The 17,324-nt window shown below is 45.1% G+C and overlaps 1 protein-coding gene across 2 annotated transcripts in view; it reads right to left on the bottom strand.

The window, feature by feature from the left end:
* JUP (junction plakoglobin) overlaps positions 1–15,901 on the bottom strand; it is a 94,883-nt gene extending 78,982 nt beyond the window's left edge. For both annotated transcript variants that reach the window (XM_015415373.1, XM_015415376.1), the window contains exon 1: positions 15,827–15,901. The gene's annotated coding sequence lies outside the window, so the exon portion shown is untranslated. The remainder of the gene's footprint in view (positions 1–15,826) is intronic.
* Positions 15,902–17,324: the final 1,423 nt, after the last annotated feature.

Genomic DNA, 17,324 nt, shown 5'->3' with positions numbered 1-17,324 from the left:
TCTAACCTAGGGCCACAGATATACAGGGGTAGTGACAACCCTACCAGGCACCCTTGTTGCGGCGGATCTTCAGTTGTTGTCCTGTTCTTGCGGCGGCAGGCGGTAGCGTTCTTTCCTGGTGCTGGTCTTCGCAGTTTCCTTATTCCAGCTGTAGCGATTCATTTCCGGCCAGGACCAACCGCACTTCTGCTCCGCTGCAGGACCAACCGCACTTCTGCTCCGCTGCAGCCTCTGTCCGATGAGGCTCTGGCCTGCTGTGTTGCTCCACCTCCGCACCAGCTGGTCCGGCCCCTTCGATCGCTCGCGCCTCGCCTCGCCAGCCACCATTTCTTCTCTGCCGCCGCCGTCAACCACTGCTTCGCTTCGCCGCTCGCCGCTGCATCACAGGGACGGGTGCCCCCCCCACTCTAGTAGCAGGTACCCATTAGTCTAATCGCCCTTTAACGGGCTTTCGAGCCGCCGGGTGGGCGGGAGCTGGGACAAAGGGCCGGGTGCTCACCCCAGCCGCGGTGGGGCTCGAACAGCCGAAGCTGTTCAGCCAGATGTACGTACAGGCTCCTCACCAAAGGCTCCTAAGTAAGCTCAATAGTCATGGGATAAAAGGACAAGTCCTTTTGTAGATCAAAAACTGGCTAAATAATAGGAAACAGAGTATAAATGGGCAATGTCGAATGTAATAATAATTTTCTCAGTGGAGGGTGGTAAGCAGTGGGGTACCTACAGGGATCAGTACTCGGTCTGATGCTTTTTAACTTGTTTATTAATGATTTGGAGTTGGGAGTAAGCAGCAAAGTGGCTAAATTTGCAGGTGATACGTAGTTGTTCAGGGTGGTGAGAACCAGGGAGGATTGTGAAGCACTCCAAAGGAATCTGTTGAGGATGGGCGAGTGGGCATCAACATGGCAAAAGGGGTTCAATGAGGCCAAGTGCAAGGTGATGCACATTGGAGTCAAAAATCCTAACTATAAATACACGTTGATGGAGTCCAAAGTGGCAGAGACTGACCAAGAGAGAGATCTTGGAGTCGTAATACGTAACTAAAATGTTGAGACAGTGTATGACTGCAATAAAAAAGGCCAATGCTGTGCTTGGGATTCTTAGGAAGGCAATTGAAAACAAATCAGCCAATATCATAATGCCCCTGTATAAATCGATGGTGCGACCTCATTTGGAGTACTGTGTACAGTTCTGGTCATCACAACTCAAAAAGGATATTATAGCATTGGAAAAAGTGCAGAAAAGGGCAACTAGAATGATAAAAGATTGGAACACTTTCCCTATGAAGAAAGGTTAAAACGCTTGGGGATCTTTAGCTTGGAGAAACGATGGCTGAGGGGTGACATGATCGAGGTTTATAAGAGTATGCATGGGATAGAGCAGGTAGAGAAAGAAGTACTTTTCTCCCTTTCTCACAATACAAGAACTCGTGGGCACTCAATGAAGTTGCTGAGCAGTCGAGTTAGAACAGATAAAAGGAAGTACTTCTTCACCCAAAGAGTGATTAACACATGGAATTCACTGCCACAGGAGGTGGTAGTGGCTACAAGCTTCAAGAGGGAATTAGATAAACATTTGGAGCAGAGGTCCATCGGTGGCTATTAGCCACAAGGTGGGAATTCTCAGTCTGGGGCAAGTGATGCACTGTATTCTTGGTGCTTGGGGGAGGAGCAACAGTGAGGCTTTAGATCCTGGTTTTCCTTAATATGCATTTCATGTGACTTTCTAACTGCAACAGACCTGTACACCAGGCTATAACACAAAGCATCATCATCATAAAGACAGCACTAACATTAACAGGAAGCCAAAAAAGGAAGCCAACCCCAACATCTAACAGGCTAACTGCCACAGCAACTCCACTTCTTTTTGTGATCTTTAAGACATGAGCACCACAATGCTAGCAACATACAACTCTCCAGAGGTCATTTCGGGGGGGAACACAGTTCCCCCAGGTGAGGTGCAGGGGGGCGGGGCACATGACAAAGCCCCCCCCTGCTTCCGGCCGCCTCGCTTCCAGCCCTCATTCAGCCAGGAGGAGGCAGGAGAAGAGGGAGGGTAAGTTGCTTCCTCCCCGCCTCTCCCCACCCCTGCCTGCCTGGGGCCAGGGAGGGCCTTGGCGGGGCTTCCTCGCACTCCCGCTGGCCTTGCAGGTCCACCGCCGGGCCCCTGATGTCAGGGGGTGTGGCATATGCTAATGAGTTATGCTCATGAGTTCCCCTAGCTCTTTTTCTACGAAATGACCCCTGCAACTCTCACATTAAACAGCACTTCTCAAGGGTCATTCTGTCAAAACGGTTAACTTCATCATCTTGAAATCCAAGATTTATTTAGTCTTTATGAAAGCATTTACATCCTGCCTTTTTGCATCGTTCAAGGTGGCTTACAATACATAGTTAAAAATATTTTCCGTTTAAAAACAAAAAGTAACCGCACATTTCAACCCCCACTCCCTAAAAGATGCATGCCAGTTCACACCCCTCCAAAGCCGTGGCAAACAGGAAGGCCTTGCAGCACTTCCTGAAGATCTCCATTTCTTTTTTGATCTTTAAGACATGAGCACCACAATGCTAGAAAATGCAATGCAAAGGGCTTTTGGGGGAAAACTGTAAGTAAACCGAGAACTGTGGATTGAATGGGCTAACAGTACAGACTGTTTTCTCATGGTCTCTGGTTTCCCAAACAGCAGATACACAGACGTGTTTATCCACCTTGAGCCTCAGTGTCAAAATGGCTATAGACCTATGGCCACAGTAGTCTACAACAAAGAGTGGTTTCAAGCCGGGAGGCACCTACTAAAACGTAGGCAAGATATCTTTTTCAGTAATAGCCTGTAACCATGGACACACCCATCGTATGGATGGCTGAGACAATAGACCATAAAAATCTATTGTTCAGAGACGCTGCTGTGTAGCAATTCCACAATACCCAGATGTTCAAGACAGTTTTCCTGGAAGAATAATTCCAGACAAAAAGCTTTACTATTGCTACAACTGAACTAGTTTGACCTCCGTAACAAGCCACCCCACAGATTCTATGTTTGCTAAAACACCAGCCTCCTATGGAACATGCCAAAGTTATCATCAAAACAAATAAAGGGGGTGGGGTCCTTGCATGCCCCAGAAAACTAAAAGCGGCCAAGTTAATTTAAGCCAAATTTGCAGGGAAATGGATTTTTCATGACATTGTCTGGAAGCTTTCCAGACTGAGGAAATACAGGGCCCACATTTTCAAAGACAGCTTAATTGAGTCTTCCAAGCTTTTTACGGCCTGCTTTGATAAACATCAGCATGAACTAGACGGGCTGAAAGCTTTGATTGCATCCATTGTTAGAGCCATCTATTCATTTATGAACCACAGGCTTTAATATATGTTTCTTTTTTTAAAAAAAATGCAGGCAAGTGAGCAACGCTCTTCCCTCCTCTCCTGCGAAAAGGGTGCTCAGATCTGACGTCGTGGCTCTAAACACTTTACAGGCATCTCTACATGCAGGGAGGGTGTGTTCAGGTTTGCCAAACCAAGTAATTTGTGTGTCAAAGCACGAAAATGACTTCGCTCCACTCAATATCCATCTCCGCAGACGTGGCTGTAGTAAGTAACACAGGTTAAAACGCACCACAATAACAAACAAAACATTAACCTTTATTGAGTTGTCAGTCAACACCCTTTATCCCAGTCAGTTATCTGAATGCTGCCCAAAAAAAGCTTTTGAAGTTAAATGGAAAAAACTGTCACCAAGGCAAACACTTCCAGGGATTAGGGGTCATTCACGTGGTAGGTGTTTCCTGCTTTTGGGACGCCATATGGAACATCATGTGCATGAACCAGGAGCCAGGACTGGTTACAGCTCCACAAGCAACATCCACTACATACATAGCGACTTGGAGCTTAACTCATAAATGCTAGCGTGTTCACCTGGAGACAAGCTCTGGAGAAACGGCAAAAATGACCTACCCTGAAAAGCGACACTGATCTTCAGAGTTCAAGGTTTTCGACCAATTTCAGCAGCATGCAGGCCTTGCTTTTTTCTGAAGTTAATATATGGCAAAGTCATACACTATATATAAGAGATGCTTTTAGTCTCCAGGGAAGGATAGCCAGAGAGTGGGGCCAGACTTTATGCGTACTCCCACCCCCCAACTTAATGGGGGTTTTATGCTGTTGTTAGTTTTAAAAAAGATCATCTAGTCCAGGAGTTCCCAACATGGTGCCCACTGTCACCGTTCCTATTGCCCGCTAAGAATTTTTAGAAAGTGGGCAAAGCCAGGCTTCTGACTGGCCACTGGAGATCTGATAGGCTGTGCAGATTTTTTTTAAAATGCTGCTTTGGCAGTAGCTGCCACCACAGCACAAAGATCTTCACTGTATGACTGAAGGTATGTTGTTTCGTAGCCATTTTGTAGTTGGTTCCGCCTTCGCCAGTTTGGTGTAGTGGTTAAGTGCGCGGACTCTAATCTGGGAGAACCAGGTTTGATTCCCCAGTCCTCCACATGCAACTGCTGGATGACCTTGGGCAAGCCATAGTTCTGTCAGAGCTGTTCTCTCAAGGACAGTTTTGGAAAGAGCTCTCTCAGCCCCGCCTGCCTCACAGGGTGTCTGTTGTGGGGAGGGGAAGGGAAAGGAGTTTTTAAGCCGCTCTGAGACTGAATAAAGTATAAATCCAATCACTTCTTCTCATGCAACGGCCAGTTTGTCACTGTGCCCACCACACTGTGTGTGAATTCCACAAGCACGCACAGCCTCAAAAAGGTTGGGGATCCCTGAGCTAGTCCAATGGATTTCCTATGTATGCCTCAGGATTCATTTAAACCACCCAATCCCAATTTATGTCAGCAAGCTGCCATAAAGTGATCTGTTCTTTTCTCCATGTTACATTGTACTCTGTTCCCCCCCCCCTGTATCCTCCTGTGTAGGTGTTTACTTTCTTTTGCTTGCTACAAATGCGGAACTGCTCAAGGTCAACCAGCTGGAGGTGGGATGGAGTTATGGCGTTGCTTTGCTTGTTATGTATCCCCTGCCTGAGAACTGAACTTGTGTTTATGTTGTAGAACCGTTGTGTTCCCAAAGAATTGGGCGCTAGTTTTATCTGCCTTCCCGCCAGCGGGAATTGGACTCATTGGTCCTAACCTGGTTCTAGTTCCTTTATTATGTTTCCCTTTGGGATCTGTAGTCATTCCTAACAATTCTTGTGTTCGTGATCTAACCATCGCTTTATAATAAATTTAACTTTGTTCTTCAAACGTGGATTTATTTCGAATGCATGGGGAATCGGACAATTTACCAGGAACATTTGGGGTCTTCCACTGTGGCCCAGACAAGAATTTACTATCCAGAACTGGGAACAGAATGAAAGTGGGGAAAATACACCCCTGCCCCTTAACTCACAAATGCTTCCTAGAGCAGTGGCAATAGAATACACACATTATCACAAGGGGTGAAGAATACAGGAAGAAAAACAGGAAATCCACATATTGGATTTTCCACCTATCAACACTGATTTTTTTTCCATCTAAAATCTTCCAAGTTTCTGTGGGAGTCTGCTGCACCCATTATGAATCTGATGTGTTCCCATGCTTTGGTTTGTTAATATGAGAAGCCAAAACTATGCATTTTTACGGATAAGTAGAAAGAGCTGTGTTCAGGGAGGCTCACTCCCAAGTACCCGTGCACAGAATCACAGCCTATCTGTACCCGTTCAAAAGGCTTCACTAACACCTCATCACTGCCAGTCCTCAAACCTGCCAGCGCTGCTGCCTTCACAAGCTGCCTCTCAATCTGGGCATTTCTCTGGAAAAAGCACAAAATGTTTTATTTTCAGCAGAGAATTAAGCCAGCATTTGTCACAGAGTAGACACAAAACGTCAAGCCAACAAATACGTACTGTGACTGCCACAATATTAACTCCAGAATAATAATAAATAAAGATCACTTTCCAGCATGCCTTTTCCTAACAGCTTACACCTTCATTTTGGAAAGACAGCACAAGTCCCTAGCCCTCACAGCTTTTAAACATTCAGGCTCGCAATACGGGCACTTTCTTCAAAGAGCTATGATGCTCGTATGATAGATCTTTTGTCCCTTATGTGGATATCTGCTCCACTTCTAAGACGAAGCCCCCTTACCATCTTTCTCATCTTGACCTCACACCATTCCACTGTGACTACTATTACCAACACAATTCTTTCATCCAGGCTAGCCCCCGGACCTCCAGCCCAATCAGTGTGAAGCCCCAAGTCACTCTGGAATACCCCACTCTAAAAGTTCACTCCTAATGTACAAATCTTTCATTTGCCTTGTTAATTGTCCCTGCACAGAGTATTTAATATGCCACAAACACCTACGAGCTGGAATGAGAGCAGACTTCCTAGTGTTTTCAAACCTTTTAGGTGTGAAACACAAATGAAGTAATAGGAAACAACATTGTAAGGATCTTGTTTCCCACAAGGCAGAAAGCAGGTATGATTCGCTCCAAGAGGAACACGCCTTGGGAAACCATCCCTGCGACCACAGCTACAGAAATTGTACCTTTCCCATTCATCCAAAGCACTGGGTCACCTAGCTAACCTATCTGGTTTTGTAATATCCTTTCCAAGAAACCTCACAATTGTGATCTCCATTTCTAAAGGGGCAATTTATGTATTTTATTTTACTTCATTTATACCTTACTTGAGCGGTGGCTCAAGTGGTTAAGACACTGAACTGCAGGCTGTGGAAGGTCAGTAGTTCAGCGGTTCAAGACCCGGGTGCCGCAAGACAGGGTGAGCTCCTGTCTCTAGTTCCAGCTCCTGCCAACCTAGCAGTTTGAAAGCAAGAAATTGCAAGTAGATAAATAGGGATCACTTCGGTGGGAAGGTAACAGCGTTCCGTGCGCCTTGGTGTTTAGTCATGCCGGCCACATGACCACGGAACCGTCTTCGGACAGCGCTGGCTCTTCGGCTTTGAAACGGAGATGAGCACCGCAACCCTAGAGTCGGATTCGACTGGCTTTCGAGCAAGGGAACCTTTACCTTTTACCTTTCTCCCCAACAAAGACATAAAGTGGCTTACACTATTCTTCCCTCCTCCTTTTTATCCCCACAGTAAGTTACGCTCAGAATGGGAGACTGGCCCAAGGTCACCCAGGATGTTTTCACAACAGAGTGAGGATTCGAACTTAGGCCTTCCAGATCCTAGTCTGACACGCTAGCAATTACGTGACACTGGCTCTCTTCATTTAATCAGAAGTCAGTAAAGCCCAATCTGATCTTGATCCATGGGGTTAGCATTTCTGACCCGATGTGCTCCTGGGAATGGAGCCATGCAACTCAAGATTAACATTTCTGGTCCAAAGTATTTGTGGGCCCAGAGCCATGCAACAAATAAAGCACAACTCCTAAACCACAGTTAACCACAACATTTTAACCTACTTTTGGCAGCCTTCTGACAGCACAGCAAATATGGAAGGAGTACCAGAATCCTTGAACGAATAAATTCTTTGAATGGAGAAATGCTATTCTAACAACCGCATCAAAAATACAGTTGACACCAATCTCTACAATGTGATGTCTATATGTGACTGGAGTGAAAGATAAAAGGTTTTCCTGGATCACAATTACAAGGAAATAGACCCACAACTGAAAAGATACAGAGGCCACTCAACCAGATCCAGGCTTTCTCACAAAATGCCAGTCTACTACTGGCTTAATCTGGGGGTGAGGGGGAGTCACACTTGCAATAAAATCAAAAACTCAGTAAATTTTCACCAACACCCTTAAATTCACTTAAAACACCACCTTATAAATGGAAAGTATTTTTGTATTTTTGCCAAGAAAACCCCATGGACAGTATCAAAAGGCTAAAAGATATGATGCCGGAAGATGAGCACCTCAGGTCGGAAGGTGTCCAATATGCTACTGGGGAAGAGCAGAGGGCAAGTACAAGTAACCCCAGAAAGAGTGAAGCGGCTGGGCCAAAGCCGAAAGGACCCTCAGTTGTGGATGTGTCTGATGGTGAAAGGAAAGTCCGATGCTGCAAAGAACAATACTGCATAGGAACCTGGAATGTAAGATCTATGAATCAAGGTAAGCTTGACGTGGTCAAAAATGAGATGGCAAGACTGAACATCGATATCCTAGGAATCAGTGAACTAAAGTGGACAGGAATGGGCGAATTTAACTCAGAAGACCATTATATCTACTACTGTGGCCAGGAATCTCGTAGAAAAAATGGTGTGGCCTTTATAGTCAACAAGAGAGTGCAAAAGGCAGTACTGGGATACAATCTCAAAAATGACAGAATGATTTCTGTCCGATTCCAAGGCAAACCATTCAACATCACAGTAATTCAAGTGTATGCCCCAACCACTGATGCAGAAGAGGCTGAAGTGGACCGGTTCTATGAAGACCTACAACACCTCCTAGAACTAACACCAAAAAATGATGTCCTCATCATCATAGGGGACTGGAATGCTAAAGTAGGAAGTCAAAAGGTAACTGGAATAACAGACAAGTTTGGCCTTGGAAAGCAAAATGAAGCAGGGCAAAGGTTAACAGAGTTTTGTCAAGAGAACACACTGGTCATAGCGAACACCCTTTTCCAACAACCTAAGAGGCGACTCTACACATGGACATCACCAGATGGGCAACACCGAAATCAGATTGACTATATAATTTGCAGTCAAAGATGGAGAAGCTCTATCCAGTCAGTAAAAACAAGACCTGGAGCTGACTGTGGTTCAGATCATGAGCTACTCATTGCAAAATTCAGACTTAAACTGAAGAAAATTGGGAAAACCACGAGGCCATTCAGGTTTGACCTAGATCGCATCCCTGATGAATATACAGTAGAGGTGAAGAATAGATTCAAGGGTCTGGATTTGATAGATAGAGTGCCTGAAGAACTATGGACAGAGGTTCGTGACATCGTACAGGAGGCAGCAATCACCACCATCCCAAAGAAAAAGAAATGTAAGAAAGCAAAGTGGCTTTCTGATGAGGCTTTACAAATAGCAGAGGAAAGAAGGAAAGCGAAAGGCAAAGGCGAAAAGGAAAGATTTACCCAACTGAACGCAGATTTCCAGAGAACAGCAAGGAGAGATAAGGAGGCCTTCCTGAATGAACAGTGCAAAGTAATAGAAGAAAACAATAGAATGGGAAGGACTAGAGATCTCTTCAAGAAAATTGGAGAAATCAAGGGAGCGTTCCATGCAAAGCTGGCCATGATAAAGGACAAAAACGGTAGGGACCTAACAGAAGCAGAAGAGATTAGGAAAAGATGGCAAGAATACACAGAAGAACTATACAAGAAAGACCTCAATGTCCTTGACAAACACGACGGTATAATCACTGACCTTGAGCCAGACATCCTGGAATGTGAAGTTAAATGGGCCTTAGAAAGCATTGCTAACAACAAAGCTAGTGGAGGTGATGGTATTCCAGTTGAGCTATTCAAAGTCTTAGAAGATGATGCTGTTAAAGTTCTGCACTCCATTTGCCAGCAAATTTGGAAAACGCAACAGTGGCCACAGGATTGGAAAAGGTCAGTATACATTCCAATCCCAAAGAAGGGCAATGCCAAGGAATGTTCAAACTATCACACAATTGCACTCATATCACACGCTAGCAAGGTCATGCTCAAGATCCTACAAGCTAGGCTTCAACAGTACGTGGATAGAGAACTGCCAGAAGTACAAGCTGGGTTTCGAAGAGGTAGAGGAACTAGAGATCAAATTGCCAACATTCGCTGGATTATGGAAAAAGCAACAGAGTACCAGAAAAACATCTACTTCTGCTTCATTGACTATGCTAAAGCCTTTGACTGTGTGGATCACAACAAACTATGGCAGGTCCTTAAAGAGATGGGGTACCAGACCACCTCACATGTCTCTTGAGAAACCTGTATAAGGGTCAAGAAGCAACAGTTAGAACCGGATATGGAACAACTGATTGGTTTAGCGTAGGAAAAGGAGTACGACAAGGATGTATATTGTCACCTTGCTTATTTAATATATATGCAGAGTACATCATGCGAATTAGGATTGCTGGGGAAAAGATCAACAACCTCAGATATGCAGACGATACCACTCTAATGGCAGAAAGTGAAGAGGACCTAAAGAGCCTCTTGCTCAGGGTAAAAGAGGAGAGCACAAAAGTGGGCTTGAAGCTCAACATCAAAAAAACTAAGATCATGGAGATCAATAAAATATATGAAGGCAATCCCCTATAAAGAAAATATTTACAAAATGTTTTACAGGTGGCACAGGACCCCTGAAAAAATCGCTAAATGCTATCCCCAAACCTCTAACCTTTGTTGGAGATGTGGTAAAAATATAGGTACCTATCTTCATATCTGGTGGAGATGCAATATAATTCAATCTTATTGGGAAAAGATCCACAAAACCCTAAAAGAAGTATTTAAAATAAATATTCCTTTAAAACCCGAAATATATTTATTAAATATGATCCCGGATAGTGTAAAAAACCATAAGCCAATTATAACTTACATTCTGACAGCAGCAAGAATATTGATAGCAAGGCGGTGGAAAACGAAAGATATACAATCTATGAAAGAACTTAAACGTAAGATTTTGGACATTGCGGAAATGGATAAACTAAGTTTGGAACTGAATAATAAACCTGAGAATGTATTTTGGAAAAGATGGAAAATTATATACGACTGGCTAAAGCATAAAAGAAAAGTCTGAATTGTAAACCAAAAGATAGTGAAAACTATTGTGAAAACTGAAAGATTTTTTGGAGATGTATAAACAAATTATTCTTTATGATATTCTATGCATATACTGTAAAGGTGAAAACATGGAAAATAAATTTATATATATATAAAAAAACTAAGATCATGGCATCCAGCCCCATCACTCCTTGGCAAATAGAAGGGGAAGTCGTGGAAGTAGCGACAGACTTCACGTTCCTGGGATCCCAGATCACCGCAGACTGTGACAGCAGCCATGAATTTAAAATACGCCTGCTCCTTGGGAGGAAAGAGATGGCGAACCTCAACAGCATGATCAAAAGTAGAGACATCACCCTGCCAAAAAAAGTCCACATGGTCAAAGCAATGGTATTCCCAGTAGTCATGTATGGCTGCGAGAGTTGGACTATAAGGAAGGCTGAGCACCGAAGAATAGATTCTTTTAAACTATGGTGCTGGAGAAGACTCTTGAGAGTCCCTTGGACTGCAAGAAGATCAAATCAGTCAATCCTAAAAGAAATCAACCCTGGAAGGCCAGATAATGAAACTGAAGCTGAAATACTTTGGCCACCAAATGAGAAGGGAGCACTCACTGGAGAAGACCCTGATGCTGGGAAAGACTGAAGGTCAAAGAAGATGGGGACGGCAAAGGATGAGATGGTTAGACAGTGTCATAGATGCAACGAACATGAAATTGAGCAAACTTCAGAGAACGGCGGAAGACAGGAGGGCCTGGCGTAATCTTGTCCATGGGGTCGCGAAGAGTCGGACTCCACTGTGCGACTGAACAACAAACAAAAATAAATGGAAAGAGGACGTGGATCATTCCAGATCTGAAAGGGACCACAAAGATCCCCCATGAGGTATGAGAAATACATTGGCAACCTACATCGTCACCCTACCAAGAAATACAAAGCATTCAAGCAAACCCCCAGCCCAAAGACACCATTGAAAAACTGAGACGGGTGGAGGGGTGGCAGATGCCCCTCCCACAACTGTTTCCACTGACCTTCCGGCTCCACCCTTTCACCAAGCTTTTGAGTCTCATTCTTTTAAAGTTGCAGGATTCGACACAGAGCTTAGAAGGGCTGGCACAGCCTCTCTTCCATACAGGTTAGGGCTGAACATTTCAAGAAAGCATATTGTTTCACTTGCACATACACGTCCCTGTGTATTTTATTACAACAATCTTCCCTCTAGATTGGATCTCTCCTTTTTTTTTCCAGGCTCATCTTTGCAAGCAAGCTTTTCCTTTCCCAGGCAACTCCCTAGCCTTATCCTTTCATCTGTGCTGCAAGCCTGATTAATTAAGCGAATCATTTGGCTAATGCAATTAGAAAAACCCTTTGCCTTACCCTCTGCCAGGATTAAGAAGTGGCAGCAAAGAAAGGAATCCCCAACTCGCTTGTGAAGACAGCTAAACATTTTTGACATTTCTAAGGTGATATAGGGGGGGAATGGGGCCCAAACTTGGAACATGTTGAGAAGGGGGAAAGAGTTAGGGAAGTGTTAAAAACGAAAAGCCAACTCACAGAGTATGCACACTGGCACAGCATAAAAGAAAGATTCTATCTGGCTCACTAATGCAGGCATGCTGATGAAATTCGTAATCTCGTGAATTCGTAATCTCTAATTGAATTACACGGCACAACCTCAAATACAGATCCCCAAGACCTACACATTTCATTTGACTGAAGTGCCAGGTTTCTAGACCTCATTCTTATGAAAATATCCCACAAGCACTCTGCCTGGAAAGGGTAGACATTTTTAGATGAACATCCCCGAAGAAAGGGTAGAAAACTTCAATTGAACATTTATTCCACACACTTTTTTGACTGCTGCTGTTAAATCATTTATAGGACACTTGTAACACACTAAAAAAAGCCAGTTTTCCTGTTAGTCCTGACAATTCCAATTTCGCAAGCTGGGAAAGAGGCTCTGTGGCAGAAGCGAGAGATACAAGCCCACATCTCTCAGGTTTAGCACCCTATTCACAAAATTAAATCCGCTCTAGTTCAACATGAGCAATAAGGATTTAAAATGGCTCACACAACCAAAATTCACACACGAGAGTTAAACGGTGCATAATTATGCACTAAAAGAAGGAATCTTGCATTCCGAGACTGAAAAAATGAAACAAAGCAGTGAAATAAAATGATGGCACTTGAAACTCACACCGATTAGACTGGCATAATTTCATTCGACTATCTAGTTTTATTTTCCCAGCCTCTGAATGCAAAATTCCTCTTTAGTGCATAATTACACACCCCTGCACATCTACAAGTAGCAACGTAACCTTTCTAACATGAATTGTAGAGCACAGCTGCTTATCCAAGGTCACAGAGAAGTTCCATAGCAGAGCAAAGATTAGATCCCGGCTTCAAAAGCCCATTTCCTTCCTTCAAAGCAAAAATCCCTCCTGGGTTGCATATAAACACACAATATTGTCCATTATACAGTACAAACTAAAGAATTGGTGGGGGCAGGGAAGAGGGGAAATGGAAGAGACAGGATAGAGCACATAGGCAGGCAGGCAGCGGCTCCTCGACTTCCAATTTCCTTCACCAACACAAGGCCGGCTTCTTGCGAAACGCACCAAGATTCCCATATGACTCACTCAGCACACAGACAAAGAAGCAAAGTGCCTGGCGTTCTGGCTCTTTTAGAAAAGTAATAATAGAGCTGCGTCACACGCTGAACATGTCAAAAACACTTATGCTCAAAGCAACACGCACCCAGGAACAGCTTCATCCAGAGATCTACCCTCCCACCAGCAAACTATTTAATGTAATAAATAAATAAACAGGAGTGCCAAAGAATGGGTTAGCATAAGGAGATACAGGTCCACGCAAGACTACACCCCCTCTGGTAACCAATAGCTATCACGCAGCTACCAAAGAGTCCTTTGCAAACTTGCCTTTAAAATAATAATAATTAAATACCAGCAAACCAGAGATTACCAGTCCCAGGTCTCCAGACAAAACTTAGAATTTCAAGGAGTAGTTTTTGAAGATTTGCTAGCCTTACTGAGTTTTTCACATAATTCGGCAATGAAGTAAAAAACCAGGCTGCAAGGACTAATTAAGCATAAGTGTTCTTTCCCAACTTCACTTCACACCAGTTGCCTTTAAATTGAAAGTGTGGAGTTCCACAGTGCCCTATACTAAAGGATGGTTTTTCCAAACAAGATTCCCAGTTCCCAGCTTTCCATCAAAACCCTGCTTTCCGCTTCAGCAGCGGGGCTCTTCAGCTTTGTTCCATACCAGGCCAATCCAGGTAATTTGTAAAGATCCTGTCATTCTGGAACCTAGGACAGCAATGACATCCATATTAATGCAGAAAGATTTGCTGCTCTGCAATTAACCATTCCTGATTGGAACACAATTATCCAGACTATAAGAGGCCTGCTGAAGAACATGTATTTTTGGCAACAAAAATTACTTCCTGGAAGTCATTATGAGTCAACTAACAAGATTGCAGGTCTCACCACAATAAGCAATGCTTTTATGTTTTATATTGCATTTCTCTAATACTTTATAAAGGCAAGGGGGTAGAACACTTTAAATATACTTTTAGATCGAGAGAGCATTACTCTATGGGGCTATACATATATGCATTAACCGGAAGTGTAACCTTGTGTAGTCTTTCTTGACACAACGCGGTAACATTTTCACTACATTTCCCCAAACCTTCCCAGAGATTAAGAAAAGATAAAATGAGCACTCCTAAATGTGTTTGAAACCCCATAATGGAAACTTTGGATTTCAGAATACGACAGCAGTGGGAGAAAAGGACATTTCTTCCCATTCTCTGACTTGTGTACAGAGCTGCTGCTCAGTTTAATAAGGAGCCTATTTTAAAATGGCAGAAGAAATTCGCTTCTGGGAGAACACCGATCAAAGGGCGTGTCTGGGAGAGAAAAGTTGGATTACGAAACAGCAGTGTTCAAAAGCTCAACTCGGGAACAGAACCAAATTCCACAACCTTTAGAAAGCTTAAGTATGCAGTGAGCTAATGGTTTTACAGCCTCCCCTATTTACAGAGGCACATTATTAACCACACAACAAACCTTTTAGCTGACATACACTTTTCCAACACAGACACAAGGGGGAAAACACACACACACACACACACATATTGCTTGGGGAGGGCTGCATTATTCATCTGTTCCAACTACTTGAGCCCTGCGCCCTTTTAATCTAGCGGCATAAAAAGCACATTTCTGCAATTTCCAAAATTAAATAAAGATGACCCCCATCTCCCCCCCCCAATTTATACATATGCCACAAATACTGCTTTGCTCATTCCTGATAAACTAGACTCTCTGCCTTCAGCACCCAAATCTCCCCCACACTAGACTTTGCTCCCGCCATGCTGCAAACACCCCACATTATTCCGTGATCACAAAGCACGGACCCCAGAGTGAACATCCCCCCCCCCCCAACAGAAGTGCCAAACAAAAGGAATCTTCCTAGAATTTACACCCATGGTGGGAATGATGAGATGGAGTGGAACCTTCAGGGTATGGGGTTGGGTGGTTGGAGGTGAGATCCCTTGTGGGGCTGGTGAAGAGCTTTACTACAGCAGCAGTGCATCTGTTGCGGGGACAGGAAAACGACGGAGACTTCTCAGCAGAGAGCTGGAGGTTGAGGTTAGGGGTCAGCAGGAGTAACCCTGGCAATGGATAAAGTTTTGTAGAGTGACATCTGTATACCGTCAATAGGGATACCTGACTATAGCTAAAGTTTGGGATTGGGTGGTGGCATTGTGTGGGTAAGGTGGGGAGAATCCATTGTGAACTCTGGACTAAGACAAATTACTGACACAAAAGGCAATAATTAGTGTACCCCCATCTCTCCCCCTCCAAAGCCTTGCCCTCCATGCACCCAGCGCAGGTCACCCCCCACCCAGTTCATTTTTGTTTAGGTGCTACTTTACTACTAAGCGGGGGGGGGAGTACCGTGGTTCTCTCCTCGGAGGTCCTTCCTACCAGCTCCCCGCAGCCCTCGGGGAACGGGAGAGCCCGGACCCAGCCCTCGAACGCGGTTCACACGAACACCCACGCACAAAGCGCCCGCGGAGAGCATCGTGGGCCCGCCCCGCCTTCCGGAGACCCCCGAGGACCACCCCCCATCCAGGAACTCACCTGCCCGGTCGCCTCCGCCCTTCTTCGCCTCTCACTCCACTCCGCCCCGCTCCGAGCGACTCGCTCCGGCGAACAATGGGGGTGAACAGAGACCTTGCCGGAGCCCAGCCCTGGTCCCCATGGACACAGGCCCCGCCCCCTCGCGCTCTGATTGGCCTCACCGTTCGTGAGAGGGAAGGGCCGCGACTTCTCCAGCCAACACCCCCTATAGATGGGTGGTGCTCCAGCCCGGCCCGCTCTGCCCCGCCCGGTTTTCGTGTTTACCGTCCAAGCTTCCTGATTGGAAGGCGAAGGGCAGGTGGCGAGGAGAAGGGAGAAAGGCGGTGTCCGTGTGGGGAGTGGGTGTGGCGCGGTGGGCGGGGAGTTGGGCAGGTGAGGGCGGGACTAGAAGGGAGGGAGGTGGGTGGGGCGAGGAGGAGGATTTGTGAGGGGATTTTTTTTAACGAGGGGTAAATGGGGCGTTATCATTTGGGGGAGGGGATTTGTAGGGAGCTTTAGGTGGGATTGTAGTGGGAGAAACATATGGAGGGGTGTGAGGTCAGGAGAATTTTGTGAGGAAAGATCATGAAGAGAAATGGGGAGAGCGGGAAAGATGGGGAGGGCGTATAACTGGAGAGTTTGAGGGACAGGTTGTGAGGGGGAAATCTGAAGGAGATGCAGAAAAGCTGGCCAACAGATAACCAGTGTTCCCTCTAAGCTAAGTTAGTGTGAGCTACCTCAGTTTTTTAGCTTCCAGCTCACACATTTTTGTTTCGCTCAGGAAAGATGGCTCCAGACAGAGCAAACTAATTTATTTAGCAGCCAAGTCGCTCACTCACAACTTTAATGCCAGTAGCTCACAAAGTAGGATTTTTGCTCACAAGACTCCACAGCTTAGAGGGAGCATTGCAAACTGGGAGATAGAGTCATGTGGGTCGCCATGTTGGTCTGAAGCAAGAGAAGGAAGTTTGAGTCCAATGGCACCTTTAAGACCCAGAATTAAACTTTGTTGGACTTAAAGGTGCCTCTGAACTTTGTTCAGGTAACTGGGAGCTGGGCAGTCTTACAGAAGGGAAGGGTAGGGGGAAATGTGTGACAGTGGTGTAAGGATCATGAAATGCAAATTTGGAGGGAAATTTAAGGGGACGGGAGTTCTGGAGTGGAAATGGGAAGTAAAGTTTTGGGGGTGCTTTTGTGTGCCAGAAGGAAGAAGAAGAAGAGATTGGATTTATACCCCGCCCTTCACTTGGAGTCTCAGAGTGGCTTACAACCTCCTTTCCCTTCCCCTCCCCCTCCCCACAACAGACACCCCGTGAGGTGGGTGGGGCTGAGAGAACTCTGACACAAACTGCTCTTTCAGGAACAGCTGTGCCAGAGCTTGTGACTCACCCAAGGAAGAAAGGGGAAGCAGGGGAAATAGTTGGGTTTGTGGGCTGAGGGAGTTTTATGGAGAGAGAATGTATTGAGGGAGGGATATAATTCAAAGAGGGAGAGGAAATGTAGAAATGTACATTCTTCT

This window comes from Gekko japonicus, unplaced genomic scaffold, assembly GCF_001447785.1.
Source record: "Gekko japonicus isolate JY-2015 unplaced genomic scaffold, Gekko_japonicus_V1.1 scaffold921, whole genome shotgun sequence".
In the NCBI taxonomy this organism is placed as follows: Eukaryota; Metazoa; Chordata; class Lepidosauria; order Squamata; family Gekkonidae; genus Gekko; species Gekko japonicus.
This window is presented reverse-complemented; position numbering and strand designations above follow the sequence as displayed.